The sequence below is a fragment of the Muntiacus reevesi genome, chromosome 12 (assembly GCF_963930625.1).
Source record: "Muntiacus reevesi chromosome 12, mMunRee1.1, whole genome shotgun sequence".
Lineage (NCBI taxonomy): Eukaryota > Metazoa > Chordata > Mammalia > Artiodactyla > Cervidae > Muntiacus > Muntiacus reevesi.
This window is the reverse complement of record NC_089260.1, coordinates 40,979,491-40,988,079: the sequence shown is the minus strand read 5'-3', so window position 1 is coordinate 40,988,079 and position 8,589 is coordinate 40,979,491.

Sequence of the window (8,589 nt, the reverse complement as noted above, 5' to 3'; positions counted from 1 at the left end):
TCATGAGTGATAGATGCTTGAATGGACAAGATAAACCTTAAGCAGGGATCTCTGAAAATAGGTAGAGATAGTTAGAAAATGCCTTGCTTGTTTGGAAAAAGGAGAGTCAATTTATTTAGAAAATAAGTCTATTTGTCAATCCCATAACTCCATGCCTATGTGTCAGAATAGGGCCTATAAAGAACCATCTGGTTCTAATTTTTCCTGTGGGCTGAACTTTCTTGTTTCTTTTACTGAAGGCATCAACAGGGGATGACCCATAAGCCTAACAGCATATTGCTCTTTTTTTTTTTAGCTAGCTATGTCATGGAAACCTCCTTACAGAATCCATTCATCATGTGATTATAATAAACACATTTCTATAAAGGCAGGTGGGGAAACTACCAAAAGCCAAAGGAGGCCTTTTCAGTAGTAGGAAAATGAAATAGCAGTATTCTAATCTCAATATCTCTCCATCTCATTCTCTCTCTCTCCCTCAGTCAATGTCATCATTAGAACAGTTCCTTCTTGTGAAATTTGGCAAAACAAAAAACTGATTTCCTAGGACTTCAACATGACAACGAAAACTTGAGAGTTCCCATTTAAGACAATGACTACTAAATGAAGGTTAAAAAAGTAAATGTCTTAAGTCATGTATACCTCCTGCCATGTAAAGTTGAAGAAATGGAAACTCGTAAAATTTCTGCCAAAGAAAATAATGCTGGCATAAGTGATGTTTTCATACCTATGATACTGAATGAATGTCCTGTAATTTTCAGATTATAAAATCTTTGTAAGGGACTCACTAAATGCACAAATGTTTGCAAGAATGCAAAGCAACTTGGTTTGTCATGTCTGTAGCAAAACAACAACAACAGCAACTGGGAATTACTTGGGAATTATCTTTATTTGATGAGAGGTGGCGCAGTGGTAAAAGAATCTGCCTGCAATGTAGGAGGCGCAAGAGAGTCACGTTTGATCCCTGGGTCAAGAAGACTCCCCTGGAGTAGAAAATGGCAATCTGCTCCATTTCCAGTATTCTTGTCTGGAAAATTCCGTGGACAGAGGAGCTTGGCGGGCTACAGTCCCTGGGGTTGAAAAGAGTTGGACACAACTGAGTGACTGAGCATGCACACCATATCCCCTTCACTCAGCTTCCCATGATGGTGACAATTTTACATAATCGTGACACATTTGTCAAAACTAAGAAAAAATCACTGGTTTAATACTAGTGAGTAAACTACAGCCCTTATTTGCATTTCACCAGTTTTTCTCTATTATCTTTTTTCTGTTCCAGGTTCTTATCCAGGATATTACAGTGCATTTGTTTACCATGTCTCCTTACTCTCCTCTGATCTCTGACCATTGCAATCTTTTCTTCTCTTTATATAAATTTGAGTTTTTTGAAGTATGCTGTGTAGGTTATCTCCAGATCTGTGTCTGTCTGGTTTCTCATGAGTAGGTGGTATTATGGGTTTGGGGAACAAATACCGGAGAATAAAGTGTCCTTGTGTCTTATCAGGGCCTACATGGTATCAACATGATGAATCATTGGTGATTTCACTTTGATCACTAAAGTGATATCTGCCAGGTTTCTCCCTTAAGCTGTTAATACTATTTTCCCCTTTATATGCTTGATTCTGTAGAATCAGGTCACTCATTTCAACTCATACTCAGATGAGAGGAGTTAAGTTCCACTTTCTTTTGAGAAATCTCTCCTGGAGATGAGACTACCTAAATATTTTACTTGGAATTCTGTAAAGCAAATTTTCTCTTCCTCCTCCATTTATTTATTTATTCAGTGACTTGTTTATAACATTGTGGGATTGTGGATATTTATTTTATTCTTTGGGCTATAACTCAATAGTATCATTATTTATGTTTTTGTCCAAATTATTACACTTGTGGCAATTGGGAGCATTTTCGTATAAGCTCGTGTGTCCTCCTGACATGTTCTCATCTATATTTTGCTGCTAATTTTTTGGAGTTCCTCGAGGGGAATGCTTTCCTAATTTAGAGAAAAACAAATGCTCCAAGTTCATCTTCTGATTACTGTGTGCCAGTCTTTGATTCACCATTTCTCCAAAAAGTCCTAGTTCTTTTCATTGGATTATGTTATTTAGGAGAAGTATTTATGACTTAATGACATTTCTTAAATATATGATTTAAGAACAGGTTTAGTTTTTTTAAATGTACACCTATAATTTATATAATATTCTACATCAACTGTATCTAAATAAAAACTGTGATGATAGTACAAAAAGTCACTGTATACCTCATATTTAGTTTCTCACGTTAACATCTGATACTGGCACATTTGTTACAATTGACAAACAAATACTGATGCATTGTTAATAACTACAACCTATACTTAAGTCTGATTTTCTGAGTTTTTATCTAATCTCCTTTCTCTATTCCTAAATTATATATATATATGTATGTATATTTATATTTATATTTGGCATTCTGTCTTCTCAGTTCCCAGCTTAGGCTGTGAAAATTTCTCTGGGACCTTCCTTAAATTTCTATGACCTTGATAGATTTGAGGAGTATTGGTCTTTTGTAGAATGTTCTCATTTAAGATTTGTCTAATGTTTTTCTCACGATTAGACAGGGGTTATCTGACTTTGCCAACAAAGGTTCGTCTAGTCAAAGCTATGGTTGTTTCAGTAGTCGTGTATGGATGTGAGAATCGGACCATAAAGAAAGCTGAATGCCGAAGAATTGATGCTTTTGAACTGTGGTGCTGGAGAAGACTCTTGAGAGTCCCTTGCACTGCAAAGAGATCAAACTAGTCAATCCTAAAGGAAATCAATCCTGAATACTCACTGGAAGGACTGACGCTGAAGCTGAAACTCCAATACTTTGGCCACCTGATGAGAAGAGCTGACTCATTAGAAAAGATCCTGATGCTGGGAAAGATTGAAGGCAGGAGAAAAAGGGGACCACAGAGGATGAGAAGGTTGGGTGGCATCACCAACTCAATGGACATGAGTTTGAGCAAGCTCGGGGAGTTGGTGATGAACAGGGAGGCCTTTCTTTACCCTTGATAAGATGTGGTGAAAATGGCACTTTACCTCTCTTGTCTTCCCTTCCTGAGTCACATCAGTTCAGTTCAGCCTCTCAGTCGTGTGTAACTCTTTGAGACCCCTAAATTTGACTTGTTATTTTTGAGGTTGACCTTGATCACGTGACTGAAGTAGTATTTATCAGGTTTCTCTACTGTAAAGTTAATCTCTTTATACTTCATTATGTACTGTATTCTTTGGAAGACAGTTATTATGCACAAGTTCAGACTTAAGAGTAGGGAGGATAGATTATCACTGAAACTATCTATAATTATCCTGCAAGGGAGATTGTCTATTCTCCCCCACTGATTTATTTATCCAAGCTTTAATATCAGTGTGGACCCATGGATACTTATTTTATATGCTATTTATATCCAGATCTACTTTATTTTTATGCTCAAACTATTCTAGTTTTGAATAAGAAAAAAATACTTCACTATATCCCAACGAATAATGACACATACATTCAGAATATAAAAATTAGTCCCCTCAAATGAACTATCCTATACTAACTAGCTACTATTGATTGTGTCTTTCTATAAGTCAGGCTCTGTGGTATGTACTTTAAGTATAATTTTAATCTTATAAATACCACTGGCATCTTTATAATGAGTAAGTAAAACCCAGTTTACTCATCTCTAATTATGTGCAAGTTCAGATTCCCTGGTTATGTAAGATATGTTCCAAAGCTCAGTGTGAAAAGAAAACTCATTTAATCAGGTTTTATAGATTTCTTTCTATAAAACCAAACTGATATATGGAGAATTTAATGTTAAATATTTTTGCTAATATTATCACTTTTTTAGTTTTTCTTTGAGATTTGTTAAAAACTGGAGTATATTTATTTTACAATGTTGCATAGTTGTTTTTTTAATTTTGGAGTTAATAACTAAAACTTTATGTAAGTTGCTGTGTCATAATCACATCAAATACAGGTATTTACAATTTACATAAAATGGGGATAAAATTACTTTAAAAAGTGGGAAAGAAATTTTAGATAGTCTAGCAATTCACTAGCCCAATTTGCAGGACAATCTTCCACTTCAAAGAATTATTTTCAGGCTATGTGTATCTTTCACATGTCTTGCTAGATTTTCACATAGATGAAAAATCTATTTAAAATTATGTAAACTAAATCTTCCTTTTAGATAAAACACAGACCATTCTTATGTTGTTTTAGCATTCACGGAATTTTCTAGGAATGCAACTACTGTATAAAATGAGGGAAGATTTTAATCTGCACTTAAGTGAGGACTGGTGGTGCTGGTTTAGTCGTTAAGTCGTGTCCAACTCTTGTGACCCCACGGACAGTAGCCCGCCAGGCTCCTCCGTCCATGGGCTTCTCCAGGCAAGAATACTACAGTGGGTTGCCATTTCCTTCTCCAGGGGATTTTCCTGAGCCAGGAATCAAATACAGGTCTCCTTCATTGCAAGAGGATTCTTTACCAAATGATCCCTGAGAGAAGCCTCTAGTGAAGACTAGTTTGTCTTTTTTTACCATGTTTTTGTGTAAATTGCTAGCTTGTTTCTTTTTATTACTGGTGAGTACCCCATACCATTTGAGAGTAACTTGAAAATTTAATGATTAATAAATAAATGTGATATTCTCATTATAAAAACCATGATAAATAAAGAAAAATAAATTATAATTCAACTATGTATTTCTATCTGTAAACACTCTGAATTGGATACCCTGGGAGACTAAATGAAGCAATATGATAACTGTTGAACATATAATAAAACTGTTGGAATGAAAAGAATAAAAACAATAAGAAGCAATAAGAAAGTGTTGAGGCAAATAATAACAAACAGTGAATAGTTTGTATGTAATAAGAGAAAGATGGAAATAACCTTAATTCAAGTAAGGATATTGTGCCAAGAAAAATTACTGACTCTTGGGTCAGAGAAATAAGGAAGCATGATTAATATTCTTGTAAATAAGCTGAACTTTATTTTTAAATGTAGCATCAAACTAATTCTTGATGTTAAGTTAGAAACGTTTGTCATTTCAAAAGAAGTGTTTGTCATATAAACAAGATTTGATAAGTATAATAGAAAATGTTTTTTTCCTTTCTAAAATCACACCATATGTCAATGCAACCATTAAGTCTCTAGTTCTTGAAATTAACCTGAAGACTCTACCTTCAATATTTGATAGAAAACAGATTGGAACAAAGCAAAAATAATAAAATATTCTATATCAAAGTGATATCTCAATCCTCTTCAGTCTATATAGGTGATTAAAACTCAATAGCTAAGATAAAAATAAATTCATGTTTCAAATATGAAATCTTAAGAAAATAGATTATATACCACTGTGCTATGATTGGAGAAGGCAAAGGCACCCCACTCCAGTACTCTTGCCTGGAAAATCCCATGGATGGAGGAGCCTGGTGGGCTGCAGTCCATGGGGTCACTTAGAGTTGGACACGACTGAGCGACTTCACTTTCATGCATTGGAGAAGGAAATGGCAACCCACTCCAGTGTTTTTGCCTTGAGAATCCCAGGGACGGGGGAACCTGGTGGGCTGCCATCTGTGGGGCGGCACAGAGTCGAACACGACTGAAGCGACTTAGCAGCAGCAGCAGCAGTGCTATGATCAATATAACATATTTAGTATGACAATACTATGGTATTTTTAAAAATTTATTAACTTCATTAGTGGAAATTTCATGAAGTCTGCATTTCCCATGTCTCTGATAATTTAAGATTTCATTCACATAAAGAAAGGAGTCTGAAATCACCTCTATGATACGTATTTCGTCAGTTTCATTAGTTTTGCTATAACTACACTATTCAGTGAAAGACGCTTCAGCTTCTGTTCAATTGAAAAAAACATAATAATTATTTAACTTTTTTCCAAAATATATGTGTGTATGAATGCCTTCACTTGATTCAAATGTTTGATAATTCAACTTTGCTCTCAAGATCATATTTTATTTTCAATGAGTTCTTTCTTCAAAAGTTTATTTCAAATTAATTAATATGCCAATCCCCAATTTTAAGTTCATATGGATTTCTAAGTCCAAACAGCATATCTATTTAATAGCTTGCAAATAAGTACAAGTTATATAAATATGTAACTTGTCATATATATGCATATTACATGTTTTATTCATATATATGTATATGTAATCTAACTATCTCAAAAACCAAAACTATGAAAGCTGTAGGTCAGCAAGGAAATTTTTAAGGTAACTTTAATTTGTTGATAAACCAGTGATAATTCTATTCACTTTAATAAAATCTAGTGCACATCATTACAGATGTAGAAGAAACAACTTTTCAAATGTATAAAAACCTTTTTAATGCCATTTAATGTTTAATTTTGTTGCTTAAGTTTTATGGAATTCAAAATTGGCAATAATATCAAATATTTAATGAAACACTATAAAGGAGACAAAGAAACTATATCACTGGTGTTTCTTTCCGACCTAATACTAATAACCTCTCGTACAATTGTAATAGTGAATTTTCTCCAGTAGTTGTCATACCTGGGAGCTTCAGTTGTGGCACATGGGATCTAGTTCCCTGACCAGGGATTGAACCCAGGCCCCCTGCATTGGCAGTGGACCACCAAATAAATAAAGAAAATAAATATTTTAAAAAATCATTATGGTTAAAATTTCTTTACTAGTGCATGACTCTTGACAGCTTTATCATCCCTGCTATTCTGTAATTGTCAACTAGAACTTTATGTTTTTGATGAATTTCTTTTTGATACTCTAGTTACTGCATTTACAATTATCAAAGTTTTACTTAAAACCTTAAAAGTGTTACACATTTTTGCCAACTTTAAAACTGTTTCTTTGTAGGATACTTGTTTATTTTGACAGTTTTATTCATCAGAAGAAAAATGTATTGACAGAGTAGGCACACTGTGAATGGTTCATTTGTGAACTAATTTTATGCTTGAAAGTGGAAAGTGAAAGCCACTCAGTCGTGTCCAACTCTTTGCTACCCCATGGACTGTATAGTCCATGGAATTCTGCAGGCCACAATATTGGAGTGGGTAGCCTTTCCCTTCTTCAAGGTGTCTTCCTAACCCAGGGATTGAACCCAGGTCTCCTGCATTGCAGGCAGATTCTTAACCAGCTGAACCGCAAGGGAAGCCCAATTTTATGCTTGCATAGTCAATTGAGTGTTTTCTTTGTCACAGTTTTATATTTGATATTTGCAAATAATGGTTAAAAACATATGTGTCTATACACATACATATGGGTTTCCCAGGTGGTGCAGTGCAGGAGATGGAGGAGACACAGGTTTGATTTTCTGGGTTGGAAAGATCCTCTTGATCGGGAAATGGCAACCCACTCAAGTATTCTTGCCTAGAAAATCCCATGGACAGAGTAACCTGGTGGGCTTCAGTCCATGGGGTCGCAAAGAGTCAGACACGACTGACCCCTCAGAGCACACACGCACACATACATACACACATGCACACATACACACATGCACACATACCTACAAGCACACACACGCATGCACACACACACGCACACATACACACAAGCACACACACACATATACACATGCACACTCACAAGCACACATACACACATGCACACGCGTATACATACACGCGCGCACACATATACACATGCACACATACATACACACATGCACACATACACACATGCACACACACACAAGCACACATACATACACACAAGCACACATACATATACACACGCACACATACACACAAGCACACATACATACACACAAGCACACATACACACAAGGACACACACACACAAGCACACAAACATACACACACGCACAGATAAACACACACATACATACACGCACACACGCACATATACGTACACACATGCACACATACACACACAAGCACACACACATACACAAGCACACATACACACATGCACACACACACACACACACATATACACATGCACACATATATACACACATGCACACATACACACGCGCACACACACATACAAGCACACATACACACACGCACACATGCTCCCATACACACACACACACACACAAGCACACATAGATACACACACGTACACATGCACACAAGCACACATACATACACACAAGTACACATACATACAAGGACACATACATACGCACACGCACACATACACACATGCACACACACACACACATATACGTACATACACACACGCACGCAAACATATATACAAGCACACATACACACACGCACATATACGTACACATACGCACACACACACAAGCACACATACATAAACACACATGCACATACATACACGCTCACATACATAAACACACGCACACACATATACACACATGCACACACACGCACACACACATACATACAAGCACATACACATACACACATACACACATGCACACACACACGCACACATACATACACATACGCACAGATAAACACACATGTACATACAAGTACACACCCACACATATGTACACATGCACACATACAACACACACATACACACACACACATACAGGCACACATACACACACACACACAAGCACACATACACGAACACATAC